At 45.6% G+C, this 23,646-nt stretch overlaps 1 protein-coding gene across 4 annotated transcripts in view; it reads left to right on the top strand.

Moving 5' to 3' along the window:
* LOC115137097 (signal-induced proliferation-associated 1-like protein 3) overlaps positions 1-23,646 on the top strand; it is a 101,101-nt gene that overhangs the window by 3,278 nt on the left and 74,177 nt on the right. For 2 of the 4 annotated variants that reach the window (XM_029673148.2, XM_029673145.2), the window contains exon 2: positions 12,949-13,092. The exons of the other annotated variants lie outside the window; for them this stretch is intronic. The gene's annotated coding sequence lies outside the window, so the exon portion shown is untranslated. The remainder of the gene's footprint in view (positions 1-12,948; positions 13,093-23,646) is intronic. 4 annotated transcript variants of the gene reach the window in all.

The following is a 23,646-nucleotide window of genomic DNA, read 5'->3' as shown; positions in this document are numbered from 1 at the left end:
TAATTTGAGCACATACCTCTCATCCTGAGTACATTTAAAAAATATATATATCTCTGCTATTGATGTTGTACTCTTACAATGTAAATACATGGCACGCACATGTAATTGAACACTGCAGGTGTTGGATTGAATGGCATTAGCCCACCTGCACCAGTGTTGCTCACAGAATCTCTTTTGAAGTATTGGCCTCCCTTGAAGCCTGTCTGTGACTCAGCGTGTATGGCAGTTTCAACAGTTTGAGTTATAGAAAAAGGAGCAGGATGTTCGTTAAAAGTAGGATCTACTTTATGGCTTCCGCACTGTCATAAAACATCATCCCCCTCTCCTCACTCCCTCAGGCATGAACCCCCTAGGTGTTTATAAAGCTATCAGTTTCGCTTTTCAGCTGGGAGGATGAAGAGTGATCTGGAGGAAGAGCGAGCACATGTCCCAGACCCAGTGATTCTTCCCCTGCAGGCTTCCCCAGGCCTGTTTGACTGGGGTAAATATAGCCGGTTGGTTTTGGCCTTTCTCGCCACAGACCAGCGTCCTCCCTGCACTGAGAGAGGGAGAAATTGCCCCACTGTCCGCAAAGCTTTTAAACAGGGTTATAGGACTTAGTAAGGTTGCTGTTTGTCTTAATACAACAGGAGTTTTCCTGCATAAAAAAGGGGCTTAGCTGGTGGGCGTGGCAGGGGATGTGGCAATGGGTGTGGTCGGCGTGGCTGAATTTTGAGAATTTTTTTAGAGCCCCCGATCTTGGCGGTGTAGAGTTTTCTTTATTTATATATATATATATATATATATATATATTTTTCTGCAATTCTACCAATTTCTTAAAGTCCAGGTAGCAGATAATTTACCCTGACAGATATTTATGTATACTGGCCGATGCTTCGCATTTCAATTTAGCTCACACTTGGCAGGCCTTATAGAAAACTCCCCGGAGCCACAGAACGTCCGAATTACCACAACGCGCAGCCCCCACATTCCATATTCCTTTCCTAAAATCTGCCATCAGTCCAGTGTATGGAATGTCTTCGAGATGCCATAGCAGATATCAGAATAAAATTCTTCTGGAGGTGTCGTCTCAATCCATCCGACTAGCCATCCACACACAGTTTTGTCCCTAGCCATAAGGCTATATACAGTAACGGTGACCTCCGTCACGGCCAAAACGACTCTTTTCCCATAGGTTTATACTCTCTCTATAGTATGACAGCACCAGCAATTAGCTACCAACTGCTGGCAGACATGTTTACATTTGGTTAGTTTTATGGGTGTTATTTAGATTGAAGATGTCAGCTAAATGTGGTACCTGTGTTGCTAGCTAAGGTTAGCATAGAGGTAGCAAGCGGGCTCTTTCACTTACCTGGCTCTCTCTGCTGGTGTTGCTGGCTGTTTGAGATGCTTTAGAAGCCACGTTGATGGTAGGGACAGCTTTAACTCCCATGGCTATTAACAATGGAAGTAATCACAAATTCAGCCCACCCTTTACCAAGTTTTTCATTCATGGCGTTGTGGGGTTGTTTCCAAAGTTGGAGCTGATTTGGGAAAACCTCAAACCCAACTTTAGAACAACATTATACAATTATAGCAATTGATTTAAGAGTTTGTAATTTGGGAATGTGTTTTCTTTGGGTGCTCCAAGTTACTATTTGTATGCGTTTCTGGCATTGAGAAATAGGTTCTACACCCCTTTTAATGGAGCTGATAGAAATGTTTGAAGTGTTAAAGCTAATTTCCTGCAATACTACACACGTTGTCATACAGTTTAGAGAAAATGTTGCAGATTAAAGCACATTTCCATTAATTCTACATATACTGCCATGGAGCGGAGAGAACATTTTGCAGTCTTAAAGTTTAGGCTATTTCCTGCAATCTATGCATTTTCAATGGCAAATGCTGTGTTTTGCACAGATATAATAACAAAAATCTATATGGCTAAATTCATAGTTTTTTACATTTTATTTTCAATTATCCCTGACTGTCTAGCTCTTATTTTGGTGATTGTTAGGTCTCAAAGATATTATATATATTTTTAAAGTATATAGGTTCATGATATTTTGTACATTATCTAGTTTAAGATTACACTGAAAGCATTTTTCTATCCCGTAAATGTATTTAAAAAAACAAGGATTTCAATAGCAGAAAAATCCCCGCACAAAGCATTTAGACACTGCTATACAAAGGACTTGTACACAGTTTGATTTAAACAGGACTGTTTCATATGTCCGTCCATTTAATAATTTTCAGATGGCATAGCACTGAAATGCCAAGGCAATGGAAAACATTATGTACACAAGTCATGTTAGAGATCAGAAATCTGCATTTTCAAAATGGAGAGCATAAAAAATATCTGTGTTTTTAAAAAAAATTTTGCCAGCGTTTTATTTTGAAAGGCAAAGTGTGTTTTTTTTGTGTGTTATTTTATCAGGGGCGTGCAACTACATTTTTCTCTTCACAGAAAATATATTAGTACAACACGTTCATTCATCAGATGTTTGGCTAGCAGCCACACAAGTAAATTAGCTTACAATGAAAAAGTAAGGTATTTTTGTCAAACTATTCATGGCCATCATATTTCTGTTTATCATAGAGTAGCCAGCAACATTTCCTAATGTTTTTCTTGATGTTAAAGGGGAAATTTTCTTCATCTCCAGCATCACTCCAACGTCAACATATGTGAAAAGGGTGCGTTTCTATGTTTTGTAGTAAAAATATAGAGGATGTTTCCATTTTGACCAATTGTGAGTAGGCATTACCTACTAACTGCCTAATTAGTTGATGACATCATTGGAAACACTTATCTTTCTATGTTTTGTAGTAGAAAAAACATATAGAAATGTGCCATTTTCACTACACTGCACTGTTTCTCAAACTAGACACTAATGTACTTGTCCTCTTGCTCCCACTCCTCTTTCTATTCTGGTTAGAGCCAGTTTGCGCTGTTCTGTGAAGGGAGTATTACACAGCGTTGTATGAGATTTTTTGTTTCTTGGCAATTTCTCGCATGGAATAGCTTTAATTTCTCAGAACAAGAATAGACTGACGAGTTTCAGAAAAAAGAAAAGTATTTTGTTTCTGGCCATTTTGAGTTTGTAATCGAACCCTCATGCTGATGCTCCAGATACTCAACTAGTCTAAAGGGCAGTTTTATTGCTTCTTTAATCAGAAGAACAGTTTTCATCTGGGCTAACATAATTGCAAAAGGCTTTTGATCAATTAGCCTTTTTAAAATGATCAACTTGGATTAGCTAACACAATGTGCCATTAGAACACAGAAGTGATGGTTGCTGATTATGGGCCTCTGTACGCCTATGTAGATATTCCATAAATCAGCCGTTTCCAGCTACAATAGTCATTTACAACAATAATAATGTCTACACTGTATTTCAGTTAAATTTTATGTTATTTTAATGGACAAAGAAATGTGATTTTCTTTAAAAAAACAAGGACATTTCTAAGTGACACAACTTTTGAACGCGTGTGTGTACACACACAGCACCAGTCAAAAATGTGTACACACATGTGCCTTTGTTTCAAGATACCTTTCTTGCCTAAACTCTAACACGTTCTAATGGCCTAAACTCTAACACGTTCTAAAGTGAATACTGGAACAATATTTATAACCTGGACCATTCCCCACATTCTGAGGCGATTGAAAGTAAATTGTTTGTTATTTTGTGATATCATTAAAAATGTGAAAAGAAATACTGGAACTTGGAAAGTATACCCACTACATGTACAAAGTTTCCATCTGATGCATGGAATATGAATAACTATCAGTGTTTTTGTTAAGAGATGGATATGTTTTTAGCAGCCATTAGAAATCATTGTTTTAGAATTTTTTCACAGTGACAATTGAGGTCAGGGAGCGTGTCAGCCTTATGGAACCGCCCTTTTGAACAATCTGTATAAAATTGTTGGTTAAGAATGAATATATCAGACCAGAGCGATGTTAAGCCTCATCTTGCGTTTAAAGTGGCCTGAGCTCTGAATCTCAACATAAGGTAGGGACGATAAACTCACTTCCCGGATAATTACTGGTACGGCTGATTAGCTGTCCGAAGTAAAGTATCTAGAAAGTGAATTGATGTGGAACCCGTCTACTACTCTTCTCAAATCACCGTGGTACACTACTCTCATCGCCCCACTGGGAATCATCGACACTGTTGGCTAGCCTATCTTCAAAAAGGCATATTTTAGAGCAAATGGAAGGAAAATCAACTCTGTAGTTCTGTTCAGGACTACACGACAAGTCATCGGATACCGGACAACTGCAAAGAAGAGCAGCAGTAGAAGATTTGTTAGAACCATTTTTGAACAATCAGAGCCTTACAAGCCTACGGCGAAAAGGCCCAACCCCTTTTCCAAGGCAGCTCGGTTCCGAGAGGGATACACGGCGAACCAAGGAATTGCACGCAAATGCATTCATGATTTCTTATTCCAAGCGGGCGGAGGTTCGTGTGCAAAGTATAGGAGTACGATAAGTGAGTAGTTTCTAAGTGTACCAATGTAAAGTGTCTGTCCCTCTCTCTCTCGCCCTCTTCATGTCTTTTATAACAAGCAGCCGTATTGTTGTCAGTCCGCTAGGGACTTGTTTTTAACATATTAAGTGTGTACGTTTGTCCTGTGTTAACATTTTAATTAGCTAGTAAATAAATCATTTAACCAATTGGTGTAGTACTGAATCATAAGTAAGGCTCGGGTTTTTGCAGGTGCAAGCAAGTTGACTGTTAAGAATGATGATACGATGTTATGATTAATAAGTTGAGTTTAATTCGGGAGATGGTAACTCTTTTTAAAGAACCTCTCTCATGGTGCCTCAGATCCTAATGAGTTAATTGTTACGTGATTAATTTAATCGGTTAACAAACATATATTTAGGTTATTAGATAAGTCTTCAGATTAATGGTCACGACAATGAATATGAACTAGAAAAATGTGACATTTCCTATTAATCTTGCATTTTATAGAGATAAATAGGCTAAACAGAAGTACCAGAGAAAAGTAGCTACACATCATTCGATCAGCATACAGTGCTCTATCATGAATTCTCAGCATGCAGGGACAAATGTCTGAGCAGATATTACAAAAATAAGCGGTTTTAGATCTGCATTTACAAAACGCAGCAAGATATTCTGCGTTAGTGGTTATATACAATAAGACTGGGGGAAACATCTTCACACACCGAGAGCCATATGAAAGGATATGTCTGCCTCTTGAGGTTCTCGGTGTTCTTACGCTGTAGTCAAGGCTGAACATGTAGGAGTGACTGTCAGCTATATAGCCTACGCCTGGAACAACTGTCAAGCTAAAATGTCCTAAGCCCTTACTGGTGTGCTGATTTTAACATGAGCGGATTTCTGCCCCCTTTATATCCTCCTTGGTTCTAATTAGGTAATTACATTTCCAAACTGATGCTATGCTAAATCAATAGAAGAGGGAGGTGTACAAATCAGATCTCCAGGGAACACATTTTCCCAATCCCTTAGGATATGTTGTGCAGCTGAGGCACCTTGCTTTGTTATTCTTCTCTTATTTTCTTCAGTATTTGCCTTTTTTTTAAACCTTTATTTAACTAGGGAAGTCAGTTAAGAACAAATTCTTATTTTCAATAACGGCCTACCAGGGAACGACAGATTTTCACCTTGTCAGCTCGGGGATTCGATCTTACAACCTTTCGGTTACGAGTCCAATGCTCTAACCACTAGGCTACCCTGCCACCCTTTTGAATGGGTTCCTCTGCTCTTTCCAAGGAAAAGAGCTAGCAAGCCTGTTAGTTCACTGGTTTCATGTTTTTCTCAAACTGTGTTTTCACATGTGGAGCCTTTATCAGACAGGCAGTGTGTGTGTGAGTTAAGATGTAAGGGGACTTACACAAAGGGCCCTGTCATGCAGATAGAGAAATGTTGGAGAGAGGAGGAAATCCTAGATGAAGTCAAAAGGAAACAGCTGATTCACTCTATTTTATTGGGGTGAGGAGGGGTCGGAATTCGACTTGTACAGCCAACACTTGGTCAGGATCATCATGTGGTCATTTATTGGTAGAGCTTCGAAGTGCGAAGCTGCTTCGACCGGGTTACTTGATTGAGTGACTGCCAACGTATGGGGATTGTGTTCTGAAGCGTTGAAGTGACACGTGTGTGTCTGTGCTTGCATGCTGTTTTGCTTACTGAATAGGGAGGATCTTTGCCTGGTTACATCTGTGTTTCATTGGGAGATGAGTTGTTGGGATCTTGCTTACCCTCACCCTGGCCCTTCCCGTTGCGTGAGTAGAGGTCCGGATTTAGGACAGGAAGTAGTGAGTGTGATCAGGGTGCTGACTGTCTCTGTGAGTCAGACAGCAGGCATGACTAGAATCCACCTGGTCAGGATATAATGAAAGACAACCTCAACTATTCCAGTTATGGTTCAAGCTCTGTTTTTGGAATGGATGAATGTGTACAACCCAACAGCAACAGGAAACCTGTGGTCATTTGCGTGATTCCACTTCCTCTGTCTCTAAGGATGTTTCCATTTGGGAGCTGGCCAGTCAAACCCATGTCTGTCTGTCTGCTTTTCTTTATTTTCCCTCTTTCTTTTGCTCTGGAATGTGTCTAGAGACATGCGAAGGTCCCTCCCACCCTGTATGCGTTTGTGCAGTCCAGTCCACCTCCCCATAACTCAGATCCTGTCTCAACAGTAGTCATTGTTTTAATGCTAATTGAGTGTAGTACTTGGCCATTCCATGAATGCCATTTGGCCTGATTCTACTGTACTGTATCACTATTAGCATTTTTCTTCCCCATTTCTAAATCTGATTTTGTGGGATGGAGTGCTGCAATAGCTATGGATATAAGACCATTGTGTGTTAAGGAGACAGAAGGGGGTTTCTGAGAGAGACGTAGGCTATAAGTTGTTATTTTGGTGGGTAGAGCTGTTCTCCTAATGATGTGTGTTTTGCATGTCTCCCTGGACCAATGGTGCTACACTAATGATAACAAATGTCTAGGTGTGTGTGTGAGAAATAAGTGTGCACTGTTGACAACTTTGTTCCTGGCCCACAGGAGTGGGCCTGGGAGTGATGGCGAGAGAGGGAAGTTGTGTTTTCTCTCTAGAACAGTAGGCCTTGTTATAAAGGGAGAGATGGATTGACTGATAGCCCCAGACTGAGAGAGAGATGGGTGGGCGGAGAGGGGCGGGGGATGAAAGGAGGTGAAAAGGTTGTCTGTAGCCAGCCCAGAGACCAAACTGCCTCCTACTGTAGGGGTTTAATGGTACACGTATTCCTACCGAATTGTTCGGCACAGGGATCTCGGTTCGGTCTACACTGTGGACCCGAATGAATACATAAAATAAAAATGTTATAATATATATATATAACAACAACACTAGGGCTGTAGGCTATGCCTACGCTGTATTGTATGCCATTGCCTAAATCTCATCTGAAAAACATTGTAGGCTATTCCGTTAAAACAGCTACATACGCACGTTGTAATCAAAATTCTAATCTTAACTGGCACATTTCAAACTATCCTTTGGTGAGACACACCCGGGAACTAGTTCTGTTCGATTTTACGATGGTGAGTGGTTAGGTTGATCAATTCTGGTTTGAGGATCCCCCATCATCGTTTAAATTTCCAGTTTTGGATCATTTAGGCTTCACAGTAGATTGCAATGACGATAGACAGACAGAGTTGTCGATAAAACATTAACTATGTTGGCAATGACAGAGGTCAAACGTTTTCTGTAAGTCTTTACAAGGTTTTCACACACTGTTGCTGGTATTTTGGCCCATTCCTCCATGCAGATCTCCTCTAGAGCAGTGATGTTTTGGGGCTGTTGCTGGGCAACACGGACTTTCAACTCCCTCCAAAGATTTTCAATGGGGTTGAGATCTGGAGACTGGCTAGGCCACTCCAGGACCTTGATATGCTTCTTACGAAGCCACTCCTTCGTTGCCCGGGCGGTGTGTTTGGGATCATTGTCATGCTGAAAGACCCAGCCACGTTTCATCTTCAATGCCCTTGCTGATTGGAAGGAGGTTTTCACTCAAAATCTCACGATACATGGCCCCATTCATTCTTTCCTTTACACGGATCAGTCGTCCTGGTCCCTTTGCAGAAAAACAGCCCCAAAGCATGATGTTTCCACCCCCATGCTTCACAGTAGGTATGGTGTTCTTTGGATGCAACTCAGCATTCTTTGTCCTCCAAACACGACGAGTTGAGTTTTTACCAAAAAGTTCTATTTTGGTTTCATCTGACCATATGACATTCTCCCAATCTTCTGGATCATCCAAATGCTCTCTAGCAAACTTCAGATGTGCCTGGACATGTACTGGCTTAAGCAGGGGGACACGTCTGGCACTGCATGATTTGAGTCCCTGGCGGCGTAGTGTGTTACTGATGGTAGGCTTTGTTACTTTGGTCCTAGCTCTCTGCAGGTCATTCACTAGGTCCCCCCCGTGTGGTTCTTGGATTTTTGCTCACCATTCTTGTGATTATTTTGACCCCACGGGGTGAGATCTTGCGTGGAGCCCCAGATCGAGGGAGATTATCAGTGGTCTTGTATGTCTTCCATTTCCTAATAATTGCTCCCACAGTTGATTTCTTCAAACCATGATAACAAGTTCAAACAGGTACAATTTTGTTTTGGTGTCCTTTGACAGCTCTTTGGTGGCCATAGTGGAGTGACAAGTTGTGGACAGGTGTCTTTTAAATAACAAGTTCAAACAGGTCTGTAGAGTGGAGGAGACCCTCAGAAAGGTCCTGCTTGTTTGTAGGTGACCAAATACTTATTTTCCACCATAATTTGTAAATAAATTCATTAAAAATCCTACAATGTGATTTTCTGGATTTTTTTCTCTCATTTTGTCTGTCATAGTTGAAGTGTACCTATGATGAAAATTACAGGCCTCTCATTTTTTTAAGTGGGAGAACTTGAGAATTGGTGGCTGAATAAATACTTTTTTTGCCCCACTGTATTGGGGATACAACCATCCCAGCTCTGCAGATTTTGCTGCGATTAGACAGAATCATTTGATCGTTAGTTTTGGTACTGTCCATATATAGCTTGTTTTTGGTCGCAGGTCCAGGAATGGCTGAAGAATTGAAACATTTACCTGGTGCTAACTCTGCAAATAGCACTGCTGGGTGATTTTTGAAAAGTCAGTCAATCGTTCAATAATACTTTTAGCAAAAATGATTATCTTTTGATTTACAATCTGTAGAAACTATGAGATTAGGAAAGTTCCAAGACTTTTGAAAAATACATGGCAAATATAAATAAAAAATGGAGCTAGATGGGAGGGGTTGAGTGTAGCTGAAGGGTGGGACTTAAAAACAAACAAAATATACCTAACGTAAAATATACTGTCTGTAAAATGTATATAGGTTCAGAACTTTTGTGAAACAGCCCATTTAAAAAAATATATGCAAATTGCAATCCAACTGGATGGTCTTCAGAGAAAATGGCAGGGGTTGAGGGTAGCTGAAGGATGGGATTAAAATCAAAATATACAGTTGTATAAGTCGGTTTACATACACCTCTGCCAAATACATTTAAACTCAGTTTTTCACAATTCCTGACATGTAATCCTAGTAAAAATGTCCCTGTCTTAGGTCAGTTAGGATCGCCACATTATTTTAAGAACGTGAAATGTCAGAATAATAGTAGAGAGAATGATTTAAAATATATGGGGGATTGTAAATCAAGCAGACAATTACATTGATGGAAGCTACATTCTAAAAAAAGACCACTACTTCGTAGTCATATTGGATGATAAACAACCTAGCGTTGGCAAGCCAGAAGTTAGTCTATTGTTGGTTGCTGTCTCCCATGCTCCCTCCCCGTGTCACTCACTCACAGTACACACACTGCAAAGCTCCTCCTCCGCCTGCTAGAGCGTCTCTCTTGCGCTTTATCACCTCCGGTTAATAAAGTCGTTTACAAATTGACTGCTGCTGCTTCCCTCACTCGAACCGGGTCTGAATCCGACCAGATCTATTCAGAACTGATCTAGTTATCCTCGGGCCCGTTTAGAACGGGTCTTTAGATTAAAAAAACAAATGATACATATTGGGTCCGGGTGGGAAAGCCCCAAGTCCATTTCGGAATGGGTCCAACTTTGGACCCCTGAAAACCTTTACTTGAGAGGCCCAACATAGCATTGTCTGTTGTGACAGGAAATGTTGTCACAGAAGCTGGACTTGGGCCACAAATGGTTTGGGTTTGTGTCTTTTATTTGTTTTTATAATAAAATAAACAACTTTTACCCCTTTCTCTCACCAATTTCGTGGTATCCAATTGGTGGTTAGTCTTGTCACTGCAACTTCCGTACGGACTCGGGAGTGGTGAGGGTCGAGAGCGGTGCATCCTCCGAAACACAACACTACACCTGGCGACCGTGTCAGCGTGCATTGTGCCCGGCCCGACACAGGAGTCGCTAGAGCGCAATGGGACAACAACATCCCTGCCGGCCAAACCCTCCCCTAACCCGGACGATGCTGGGCCAATTGTGCGCCGCCCCATGGGTCACCCGGTAGTGGCTGGTTGCGACACAGCCTGGACTCGAACCAGGACCTGTAGTAACGCAGCGATGCAGTGCCTTAGACCACCACGCCACTCGGGAGGCTTGGTTTGTGTCTTTTGCCAAAGAAGCAAAAATGAATTGCAGTAACTGTTGCCATTTCATTTCCCCACCGAACTGTGACCCAAAAACCACAATACGTACTGAACGGTTACACCCCTACCCTGCAATATAAAAATGAAAAGATGGCCAGCAAAGCACTGTGTATCTCCTCCTTTCACTCTAGTCTAGTGCTCATCCATCTTTCCCCACTCTTTGGTTCAGCTCTAAAAGATTACCGGTCTGGTTCCGTAAACGTTGCCCATGTGGTGCCTCACCCTAGTGGGGAAACGAAGACAGTCTAGCCAGGAAAGACACCTTGGAGGAAGAGAGAGCAAGTGAATGTGTAAGAACCCCTAGGGAAAAATGTGAGGGACTTGCATGAGAGTGTGGAGGAGATGTGCTGTTACCCTCTCCCTCTCAGGAGACAACCAGGGAAAGGACATGTGCTTGGTTTAGCAGGGCAATTCAGTGAATCCCTTCCTATTTGGCTGAATGGGAGCACTCTGAAAAGGGTGAGGACAGGACACAGAGAAACAGACAATACATGCACTGTATCACAGTAACCAAGTGACACACTCTGTTGAAGGTCACTTCCATTACCCCACCCCTAAATGAAGCGGGCTTGACCCACTTACAGCAGCACAAATACTCAGCTCCCTCGCCACTTAGGCATCATCCACTCAGTTTTGCCCTCTCAAAGTTGCATGAATTCACTCTACACAAACACTTAACTCACACACTTGCGTGCATTCACATTTACTTTCATGCAGTTCTCTTTTACAACCCCTTTTGCACATTAAGGTCACTCCCTAACATACACACTAGGGTTGGGTGATATCCATACATCTGTACCTGCATATCGCTCCTGAGCCATCTCGGGATATACGGTATTACCTGTAGTGCACACAAGGGGGTGCTATTATTTTTATGTAAAAAAAAGAACCCCAACAAAAACTTAAATTACCAAAATGCTAACAAGTACTAAGGAATTCTCATAGCTGTTGCTCGGTAAATGTTAACAAGCGCATGCAAACATTTACCACTAGGACCGATAACCCAGCTCATAAAGTTATTCAAATATCTCAAAATGCAGTTTGCAGCAGGGATCTTAATCCAGGAGGGGATTGGCTCTGCTGCTGTTACCACGAAGGTTGATCTTGCAAGCTAATGTTAGCCACTTAGCATTTTTTCAACATTCTGCTAACAAGTTTCTAACAAGTACAAAGGAATCGTCAGAGAATGCTAACGAGCAGTAGTGGTGTTATGATAATCACGCTGTTTGCTCTATAACCTGTTAATTCAAATGCTTTGCGACCGGGATAAGTAAGGCTGAGACACTAAGACACAGTAGCAGAATAAATTCAACCACATATTTTGTTTTATCACAAAACCGGATAGCAACCGCTGTCCTTTTTTATTCCACAAAGCATATGGCATGTAACAAACAGCTACTTGACCTACAGCATGGTCAAGCATGTTATTGTGTCCAACATTTTCGGACCACTAAACAACTACTGATTTAGAACAACAGAGTTACCGCAAGTCACGAAGAAAACGGGAGCTGCCTCCACTATTCCAGCACCATTTCAACTTCAACATTTCAACATCATCTAATCACCTCTGCTTAGTCTAATACAGTGACAACTAAAAGATACCAAAAACAATTTTAGTCCAAACAACCATAAGCTAAATATGTGGCTGTCCATGGTTCTGATTTCGGTGTGTGTACAAGTAGAAAAATGTTTACTCACTCTACTTGTAGAAAAACTCCAATGCCATCCTCTTTCATGTTGACGAAACGTCTATCAGCCTGTCATGCAGTACACACTTTTATTTTTTGTTTTCCTAGACTACCTGGCAAAAAGTCTTGCTTGCTAGCCTAACTTCCATTCATGGGTAACGTTAGCTAGTTAACATTAGCCATCTACGTCTAGCTTCATATTGAACTTCCATCCTCGAAGGCCAGGAGCACTACCAATGTATGAATTAATGGTTGGATCAGAACTGCCATTATCATTAACCAGAATGAAGAGTTAAGTAAAAGCAAAAGTCCAAATCCCTATCTCCATCCATGGCTAATTTAGGAAAGGGACACTTTTAGCTAGCTAGCTAGCACACCTAAAGACAACACAATTAGATGCAACAATTCAAGTTGTTTCTGTCAATGACGTATGCTGTCAATGCGATTTGATAGGAGTGATGGCAAAATCCAAACTGGCTTCCATTGACACTTAAAAAAAAATAAAAAATGGTGCGCAAGGACCTTTCACAGTTGCGCTCGCTCAGTTTAGCTCAATGCCGAATCCTGAATTTTTTTTAATACTTAAAAAAATGTTGTTTTTTTTATCAAGGAAGGCCAAATGCTCACTGGCTTACCTGGCATTCCATTCAAAGCTACGTGCGGCAACAACGTCACTCGTTTGGACCAGACGGCATCAGATGGCCTGCACGTAGAGACGGGGGGCACTGTTTCGCTCGCTCGGATGCTTTCTAAGGTGAGGTACATTCAGAATTGAAGGAAAATGACGAAAGATAAATTGTATGTTTATAAAAACCAAATAATTTTTGAGGGCAAGCCTGGCTTCCCTTGGCATCCATGAATACACACCAATGCTAATGAGCACATTGCAAACATTTTGTTTCAGTTTCTGACCTAAAATATAAAAGTACATTTAAAAAAAATGCTACATCTGTTTGCTGCACGCACAACTCAAATATTAGCCAGCAAGGCTCTTGATCCAGGTGTGGATTATCTGTTAAGCGAATGCTTGGTTTTTGAAGAAGCTACCCACTTAGCTAGATGGCTAACTAGCTACTTTATTAGCAAACCAGATGCACAACTGCAGAGAATTTATCACATTTTAGAGAGTTAGCTTAATAGTTAGAAGATGTCTAGCTGGCAAACATTTAGTTGTGATTTCTATACTGTAAGTACATTGCCTGGCGCCTGCTGCACGACAGTGAGTGACTCACAAGGCTCCAGTCTCTGGATAATAATGTGACCGATGAAATGAAGAACGCAATGTTCTTTATCTCCTAATGTATTGCACATTGACTGCAGGTATTTACTTAAAGTAGCCACAAATATCCCAATGTATAAAAAAAAAAAAAAAAAAAAAGAATAAACTGTTTCAACGCTATTAATGGTATTGAAAAACCATCCCGTGGCTTTTTCCAAAATACCCCGCTATACGGTATATATTCACATTCACACCCTAGTGTGTTTTTCCAGTGGTTCCCAAGCCTGTCTTCTATTGGAATGTTGGCAGCCCCATGAAGAGCCTCCAGGCACTAGGCAGTGTCGCTCTTTTTCTTCTCCTTCTCTCTTTCCCTGACCCCCCCCCTCGCTTCTCTCTTTTCTCACTCATTAGTCATGGTTTCACAGAGGTCAGCCTACGTGCTGCTGTTCAGTGGGACGTGGACGTGTGTCTTTGCAAGAGCATCTCGTGTGGTGCCACCGCACCCGAGACTCACGCTATATTTTGCATGTTCTACATTGGTATTGGATAACTTGATGACTGTGAGCGTAGAGCTGAGGAGCATGCTCTGATAAATTAGTATGGTTCCCCACTGCATCTCTCTCCTGCCTGCCGGGAAAACCCTTGGTTAAAGACACGGTTTTATTGCATCAGTGACACATCTTTGCTGGGCTATTAATGACCGAATTCCGTTTTTAGAGATGCCTGAGAAAGCTCTAGGATTTCTATCAGGACATAGAACCTTCCCTTTGATTGATGCTGCAAGCAGACATCAATAATCATTAGAAACACACGCTGCAGAGATTAGTTTAATTTGAAGGGAAATCGACACTGAAGGGTAGGTGTTGACAGCTCTGGGTGGGAGTTCTGTCTCTACATTAGCCTGCCAGAGAAGGGCTTTGTGTAAGAGCATACAAGCTGGAAGTGTATACACACACACACACAATGCTGCACTGCATTGGAAAAATCCTGTGTATCTTTCACCAAAGACTGTATAACACCGTCTGAATAAACTGTGACCGTCCACCTGAGCTCAACACCTGCCTCTGTTCACTTGGCTAGGATAAGGGAGAGGTGTGTATCTTACTGCTTAAGCTGTGCTGTGCCAGGGGAGGGCTTTTAACACTGTTTGCTTGGTTTAATGCCTTGTTGCATTCTTCATCTCTCGCTATCATTTCCGTTTGCACTGTGCCTCTCTACTCCAGTGATTCAGTTCATTCTCAATAGTCCTGCTGTACTCAGTTTGCTTTGGCAGGCAAGCCCAGTCTGCTGCTCTGTGGCCAGATTTGTATTATTATTATTATTATTATTTTGTTTACATGTAACCAAGGCAGCTGTATAGCAGCACTATAGTTACAGTATATCCTCCGGTTACCAGGAGAGAGGTGTCTCGCTCTCTCGCTCTCTCGCTCTCTCTGTGTGTGTTGTGATTAGTCTCTCACGTATTTGTCTTCAAAGACTAAGTTGGGGTGTCTGTATATGTGTGTGTTTCAACTTGAGGGAGTAGCCTTCCTCAGCTCCCACATATTAGGCTAGGTGTGAGAGAGGAAGATTAGGCCATAGTAAAAACCCGTAAGCCCTCGGGGGCAAGGCGGTGTGTGCCCATGTTTCTCTGTGTGTGCTTGTCAAAGTGTGTATCTAGGTGTCTTTACACATAATTAATCGAATCCGGACCCCCTGTAGTGGACTCCTATTCTAGGTAAGTCGTGGCAGACACCGAGTAGAAGAAGAGATTAGGGATGTGCTTTAACCCACTTAGAACACCCTCAGGGACTCCTGCCAAAACGCCAAGCTTAGTGCTTTTAATCCTCTTCCCCAAGCCAATGTTTTTTCATTACCGATGCGTTCTTGTCTAACTTCCCTTTTTTTAGTTTGCTTGTGTGTGCACGGTTTGTGTGTGCGGTTTGTGTGTGTTCATAATATGTTATGTGCCCATGTTGTCTGGTTGTTTCCTGGTTGTAAACACACTAGTGACGAGCCCTGATGTGGTTTTGAAGTGAGCCTCCCCGTTGGTTCCTACACGCACGCACGCACGCACGCAGGCAGACAGGTTTATTTAGCCCCACTAGAGCGGACCCTGTGGGGTCGCATCGGCCCTGGGAGCCAGTATACAGCATGGAGCCCCAGCCTCATCGCGTCGCTGGTTTTCCTCGCCGTGACGGGCCCAAGGTTAATAAATACATTCGCATTCCACCACGTTGTTTGCATTCTTTTTGTTGTTGTTGTTGTATTTAGACCACTCCTTTTGTACGGTTGCCAGGGTAAAGCGTGGTAGTGCTGTACACAAACTGAACCGCGCACACATTAGGACTGCCTATGATTATTGCCAAAGAAGTTAGCATACCCAGCCCAACCCAGCATTGTTAGCCCAATCCGACATTGTGGGCATCTGATGGAAGGAGCAGAGGCTTGGAGGGTGATTCAGTAGCAGGGGTCTGTCACTGTGTGTTACGTCTGAGCGAGGCCTGGCAAGGCTTCTCTGCAGAGTCACGCCGGAATCCGGGTCAGCCTTGTGGCCCAGGACGTGCTTCACATCGCTCTCTTTCTTTCCCCAACATCTATCTCAGCTCCCTCTCTCCTCCACGCCAACCGATACTAATGAGGAGCATATAACAAGCCCAATGAGGGATAATCTGACAGGAGAGAGAGAGCGAGAGAATGGGGATGAGGAGAAAGAGGGAGAGACTGGGAACGGGGGAGAACGATTTACTGGCAGAAAGGGGTTGCCCTGCTTGAAAGTGGGGCTGCTTGCTTAGTCATGCCAAAACTCTGTTTTTGAAAGTGGGGCTGGGGAGAGAGAGTTGTGGACCGCCTAGAATTCCACAGACCCGGTAGGGTTGGGCAGGCACGAACATTCGTCAGCATCTATAGCATCTATGTCTCCTCAGATTTACTTCTGACACCAATTTCTAACATTGAGCAAGCAATTGAAGCCAAAGAGCTATACAAGTGAGTATTTATGGGCCAGGGTGTAAACCTCAGTTGGAGAGGAGTTCTAGTCATATTAGGACCTGGGTTCCCTGTCATTGCCTTGTCTGTTTCTCCAGTTTGGCATGGCACACCATGGCTCCGTTGGCCAGACAGATGGCCTGGTGCTGGGCTCCTCAGGGATGGACTGTCCAGACAGACCCTATTGCCATCTGGGTGTCTCTATGCCATGGCAGCTTCACCATACCTGGAACTGATGCCCAATTTCAGATCTACCCCAACCACCCTAAACCCTTAGCTCTGCAAGGACTGAATAGGTATTAGGCTTTTTTTGGTATGGTCACCTTGCTGTTTAACACCCAGGGCTGTGTCTGTAAAGAAACATGGACGTTTTAGCTAAAAAGATTTGGGGCTCTCTTTCCATAGCAGTGATTTTTGTTCAACACAAGAGTAACAGGCTGGAGTGGTTGCACTGTGGCTTTGGACACTGAATCCAGCCTTTTTGAGTTGGGAGTCCACGGTGATGTGGTCTAGAAGCACAGAGGCTGGGCCCAGGCTGCCCACAGTCAATATTTGCTTTTGAGTGTCTGGCTTCTGGCGTGAGAACAAACAAAAACGGGCAAATGTCTTTGAGAGAAAAAGGGGAGGGAGATATGGATTTTCTTTCCCAACCCGATGCTCTTCTCTCTAGTGTACTGCCTCCTTGCTGCAGCTGTCACCCTGCCTCTGGAAAGGGCCGCTTCAAGAACGTGTGTGTGTGTGTGTGTGTGTGTGTGTGTGTGTGTGTGTGAGAGAGGGGGGGGGTTCTCCACTATTGCCACTCTTCGCCTGAGATGTGACACCTGTTCCTAATGTTTTCCAGGTCTGCATTTCTAAAACACTTGATGCTAACCACCTCACTAAGTGGTGATTGCGGGTAGCTTTGATTGCATTCATCTACAGCCGTCACAGGTTTTCCTGTGTACCATGAATGTGCGTGTGTGTGGCAACGCCCACCCATTGAGCCCTGGGCGGTATGTTTGTTTCTCTCTCTTACTCTGTCCATCTGGCTGCCCGAGAGAGGTGACGAGTCTGTACAGAAGCGTCAAGGAGGTGTAGAGAAAGCAGGGAAGGGAAGAAGAGTGAGAGACAGAGGGAAAAGGAGAGTGTGGGGGGCGATACAGAGAGGGTAATGAATAGTAAGGGGTGTGGGGGTAAAAGTGTGTCTGTTTCCACAACACATAAAAAGACGTCTCGTAAACTACACGTGTCACAGATGCTTTGAAGGGAACCTCTCCCTGTGTGTGTGTGTGTGCGTGCGTGCGCTGCCTGGGTGTAATGATCGTCTTGCCCTCCGAGGCGATCACAAGGGCAGGCCTGAGCCAAATGCTTCTCACACCTATAAGCCAGTGGAAAACTTGTGACGTTTTGTGCCCGTTTGTGTGTCACAGCCAGAAATGAACGCACTCTCCCACCGCCACCGTGGAGATTTGAACCTTGTGTGGTTGAATTTGATAGCCTTATTTACTCCCTGAATCATTTAGGCTCTTGTGTACACGGGTGTTTTTAGAGTTGTATTTCCTGTTTTTGTCATGTTAGAGCAAACCGGCAGCTTTGTTTGGAGACGAGCTTGGTCTGTTTGAACATGTTTACATGGGGGTGATCCCACAGTGGTAGGGGTGGAGGACACACACGGAGGCAGGCGCAGAGAGAGAGGCAGGCGCAGAGAGGCAGGCAGGCGCAGAGAGAGAGGCAGGCGCAGAGAGAGGGAGGCAGGCGCAGAGAGAGAGGGAGGCAGGCGCAGAGAGAGAGGGAGGCAGGCGCAGAGAGAGAGGGAGGCAGGCGCAGAGAGAGAGGGAGGCAGGCGCAGAGAGAGAGGGAGGCAGGCGCAGAGAGAGAGGGAGGCAGGCGCAGAGAGAGAGAGAGGGAGGCAGGCGCAGAGAGAGAGAGAGGAGGCAGGCGCAGCGAGAGAGAGGAGGCAGGCGCAGAGAGAGAGGGAGGCAGGAGGCAGAGAGAGAGGGAGGCAGGCGCAGAGCGAGAGAGGGAGGCAGGCGCAGAGAGAGAGGGAGGCAGGCGCAGAGAGAGAGAGGGAGGCAGGCGCAGAGAGAGAGAGAGGGAGGCAGGCGCAGAGAGCGAGAGAGGGAGGCAGGCGCAGAGAGAGAGGGAGGCAGGCGCAGAGAGAGAGAGGGAGGCAGGCGCAGAGAGAGCGAGAGAGGGAGGCAGGCGCAGAGCGAGAGAGAGGGAGGCAGGCGCAGAGCGAGAGAGAGGGAGGCAGGCGCAGAGAGCGAGAGAGGGAGGCAGGCGCAGAGAGCGAGAGAGGGAGGCAGGCGCAGAGAGCGAGAGAGGGAGGCAGGCGCAGAGAGCGAGAGAGGGAGGCAGGCGCAGAGAGCGAGAGAGGGAGGCAGGCGCAGAGAGCGAGAGAGGGAGGCAGGCGCAGAGAGCGAGAGAGGGAGGCAGGCGCAGAGAGCGAGAGAGGGGAGGCAGGCGCAGAGAGGGAGGGAGGCAGGCGCAGAGAGAGGGAGGGAGGCAGGCGCAGAGAGAGAGGGAGGGAGGCAGGCGCAGAGAGAGAGGGAGGGAGGCAGGCGCAGAGAGAGAGAGAGAGAGGGAGGGAGGCAGGCGCAGAGAGAGAGAGAGGGAGGCAGGCGCAGAGAGCGAGAGAGGGAGGCAGGCGCAGAGAGCGAGAGAGGGAGGCAGGCGCAGAGAGCGAGAGAGAGAGGGAGGCAGGCGCAGAGAGCGAGAGAGGGAGGCAGGCGCAGAGAGCGAGAGAGGGAGGCAGGCGCAGAGAGCGAGAGAGGGAGGCAGGCGCAGAGAGCGAGAGAGGGAGGCAGGCGCAGAGAGGAGGCAGGCGCAGAGAGCGAGGCAGGCGCAGAGAGGGAGGCAGGCGCAGAGAGAGAGGGAGCAGAGAGGAGAGAGGGAGGCAGGCGCAGAGAGGAGAGAGGGAGGCAGGCGGAGAGAGGGAGGCAGGCTGAGCAGGGAGGCTGGCAGAGGCGCAGAGAGAGGGAGGCAGCAGAGAGAGAGAGCGGGAGGCAGAGAGAGGGGAGCAGAGAGAGAGCGGGAGAGAGCAGGAGAGAGAGAGAGAGAGAGAGAGAGAGAGAGAGGCAGGCGCATGGAGGGAGGAAGAGAGGCAGGCGATGGAGGAGAGGCAGGCGCATGGAGGAGGAAGAGAGGCAGGCGCATGGAGGGAGGAAGAGAGGCAGGCGCAGGGAGGGAGAGGGAGGGAGAGAGGCAGGCGCAGGGAGGGAGGGAGGGAGGGAGAGAGAGGCAGGCAGGCAGGCGAGAGAGAGAGAGCGGGAGGCAGGCAGGCAGGCAGGCGGAGAGAGAGAGAGAGAGAGAGAGAGGAGGCAGGGAGGGAGGCAGGGAGGGAGGGAGAGAGGCAGGCGCAGGGAGGGAGAGGCAGGCGCAGAGAGGGAGGAAGAGAGGCAGGCGCATGGAGGAGGGAGAGAGGCAGGCGCAGAGAGGGAGGGAGAGAGAGGGAGGAAGAGAGAGGGAGGGAGAGAGGCAGGCGCAGGGAGGGAGAGGGAGAGAGAGAGGCAGGCGCAGGGAGGGAGGGAGGGAGGGAGGGAGAGAGAGAGGCAGGCGCAGAGAGGGAGGAAGAGGGAGGCAGGGAGAGGCAGGCGCAGGAAGGGAGGCAGGCGCAGAGAGGGAGGCAGGGGCAGAGAGAGAGAGGCAGGGAGGCAGGGGCAGAGAGAGAGAGGCAGGGGCAGAGAGAGAGAGGGGCATGGGGCATGCACACGGACGGATGCAGGCAGGGGCACGCAGAGGGGCAGGCGCATGAGCGCGGGTAGAGACAGATGCACAGACAGCCCATCAGCTGTCTGACTACTGCATAAATAATGCAGAGGCTTACCTCAGTGTTTTCATGTTCTCATCCATCTCTGTGAGTACCTTCTGTGCTTGGTCATGATGTGGTGGCCTGCTGCCACAGAGCACTGCAATTGTCTCCACCTCTGTTGGGTCAGGGTGGAGGTGTTAACCGGGGCCAATTTGTTTGTCTAGTGACAGCGTTTGCATACTGGCTTGAATAGGTAGCTTGGGAGTGAGCGGGATGCCAAAAGCCTTCGATTCAATTCAACATGTTCTGTTTTGAGATTGACTGTGAAAACGTAGAGGATCATATTTCGCGAGTTCCCCTACACCACTATTTCCCATGTCTCTGGCCTGTCCTCTCCCTTCATCTCTCTCTCTCTCTTCACCCTGTCTGTGGCTTAGCCCCCTTTCTTGTGCCTCGCTCTCTCGCTCGCTCGCTCCCCCCATTTCTGGCAAGCCGAGACCTGAGGCTGAATACCAACTGATCCCATAAGCTACATACTGAACCGACCACAGGAGAGGGAGAGAGAGAGGGGGGGAGCGAGAGAAAGGAGACATGAGGGTTCAAGGGAAAGAAGGGGGAAGGGCAGAGCGAAGGATTTTGTGGGGGTTCAGTCTTGGGGCCAGTTTGTGTGGTAGCGGATGGAAATGAGGAGGGAACACAAGGAAGTAGTAGTTGGGAGGGAGTGGTGGGGATGTGTTCTTAATTACCTCCAGCTCAACGCTGTACCCCCCTCTCTCTCTGTGTATCTCGCTGTATCTCTCTCTGTATCTCCCTCTCCCTCCTCTCTCTCTCTGTATCTCCCTCTCTCTCTCTCTCTGTATCTCTCTCTCTGTATCTCCCTCTCTCTCTCTCTCTGTATCTCCCTCTCTCTCTCTCTCTGTATCTCCCTCTCTGTATCTCCCTCTCTCTCTCTCTGTATCTCCCTCTCTCTCTCTCTCTGTATCTCCCTCTCTGTATCTCCCTCTCTCTCTCTCTCTGTATCTCCCTCTCTCTCTCTCTCTCTCTGTATCTCTCTCTCTCTCTCTCTCTCTCTGTATCTCCCCCTCTCTCTCTCTCTCTCTGTATCTGTATCTCTCTCTCTCTCTGTATCTCCCTCTCTCTCTCTCTCTCTCTCTGTATCTCCCTCTCTCTCTCTCTCTCTCTCTCTCTCTCTCTCTCTCTCTCTCTCTCTCTCTCTCTCTCTGTATCTCTCTCTCTGTATCTCTCTCTCTGTATCTCTCTCTATCTCTCTCTCTCTGTATCTCTCTCTCTCTCTCTCTGTATCTCTCTCTCTCTCTCTGTATCTCTCTCTCTGTATCTCTCTCTCTCTCTCTCTCTGTATCTCCCTCTCTCTCTCTCTCTCTCTCTCTGTGTATCTCTCTCTCTCTCTCTCTCTCTCTGTATCTCTCTCTCTGTATCTCTCTCTCTGTATCTCTCTCTCTCTCTGTATCTCTCTCTCTCTCTGTATCTCTCTCTCTCCTCTCTGTCTCTCTCTGTATCTCTGTATCTGTCTCTCTCTGTATCTCTGTATCTCTGTCTCTCTCTGTATCTCTGTCTCTCTCTGTATCTCTGTATCTCTGTCTCTCTCTGTATCTCTGTATCTCTGTCTCTCTGTATCTCTGTATCTCTGTCTCTCTGTATCTCTGTATCTCTCTCTGTATCTCTGTCTCTCTCTGTATCTCTCTCTCTCTGTATCTCCTCTCTCTCTCTCTCTGTATCTCTCTCTCTTTCTGTATCTGTCTCTCTCTGTATCTCTGTATCTCTGTCTCTCTCTGTATCTCTCTCTCTCTCTCTCTGTATCTCTGTCTCTCTCTGTATCTCTGTATCTCTGTCTCTCTCTGTATCTCTGTATCTCTGTCTCTCTCTGTATCTCTGTATCTCTGTCTCTCTCTGTATCTCTGTATCTCTGTCTCTCTCTGTATCTCTGTATCTCTCTCTCTGTATCTCTGTCTCTCTCTGTATCTCCCTCTCTCTCTCTCTCTCTGTATCTCTGTCTCTCTCTGTATCTCCCTCTCTCTCTCTCTCTCTGTATCTCCCTCTCTCTCTCTCTGTATCTCCCTCTCTCTCTCTCTGTGTATCTCTCTCTGTATCTCCCTCTCTCTCTCTCTGTGTATCTCTCTCTCTCTCTCTCTCTCTCTCTGTGTATCTCTCTCTCTCTCTCTGTGTATCTCTCTCTGTGTATCTCTCTCTCTCTCTCTCTCTCTCTCTCTGTATCTCTCTCTCTGTATCTCTGTATCTATGTCTCTCTCTGTATCTCTGTATCTGTCTGTCTCTCTCTGTATCTCTCTCTCTGTATCTCTGTATCTCTGTCTCTCTCTGTATCTCTGTCTCTCTGTATCTCTGTCTCTCTGTATCTCTGTCTCTCTCTGTATCTCTGTCTCTGTATCTCTCTCTGTTTCTCTCTCTCTCTCTCTGTTTATCTCTCTCTCTCTCTCTGTGTATCTCTCTCTCTCTCTCTCTGTGTATCTCTCTCTCTCTCTCTCTGTGTGTGTATCTCTCTCTCTCTCTCTGTGTATCTCTCTCTCTCTCTCTCTCTGTGTATCTCTCTCTCTCTGTGTATCTCTCTCTCTGTATCTCAATTCAATTCAAGGGCTTTATTGGCATGGGAAACGTGTTAACATTGCCAAAGCAAGTGAGGTAGACAACATACAAAGTGAATATATAAAGTGAAAAACAACAAAAAATTAACAGTAAACATTACACATACAGAAGTTTCAAAACAGTAAAGACATTACAAATGTCATATTATATATATATATATACAATGTACAAATAGTTAAAGGACACAAGATAAAATGAATAAGCAAAAATATGGGTTGTATTTACAATGGTGTTTGTTCTTCACTGGTTGCCCTTTTCTCGTGGCAACAGGTCACAAATATTGCTGCTGTGATGGCACACTGTGGAATTTCACCCAAAAGATATGGGAGTTTTTCAAAATTGGATTTGTTTTCGAATTCTTTGTGGATCTGTGTAATCTGGGGGAAATATGTCTCTCTAATATGGTCATACATTGGGCAGGAGGTTAGGAAGTGCAGCTCAGTTTCCACCTCATTTTGTGGGCAGTGAGCACATAGCCTGTCTTCTCTTGAGAGCCATGTCTGCCTACGGCGGCCTTTCTCAATAGCAAGGCTATGCTCACTGAGTCTGTACATAGTCAAAGCTTTCCTTAATTTTGGGTCAGTCACAGTGGTCAGGTATTCTGCCGCTGTGTACTCTCTGTGTAGGGCCAAATAGCATTCTAGTTTGTATCTCTCTCTGTATCTCTCTGTATCTCTGTGTCTCTCTGTATCTCTCTGTGTCTCTATGTATCTCTCTGTATCTCTCTGTATCTCTCTCTCTCTGTGTGTCTCTCTCTCTCTGTATCTCTCTCT

Source organism: Oncorhynchus nerka, linkage group LG11, assembly GCF_034236695.1.
Source record: "Oncorhynchus nerka isolate Pitt River linkage group LG11, Oner_Uvic_2.0, whole genome shotgun sequence".
Classification (NCBI taxonomy): domain Eukaryota; kingdom Metazoa; phylum Chordata; class Actinopteri; order Salmoniformes; family Salmonidae; genus Oncorhynchus; species Oncorhynchus nerka.
The sequence above is the reverse complement of the archived record's forward strand: the minus strand, read 5'-3'. Positions and strand labels throughout refer to the sequence as shown.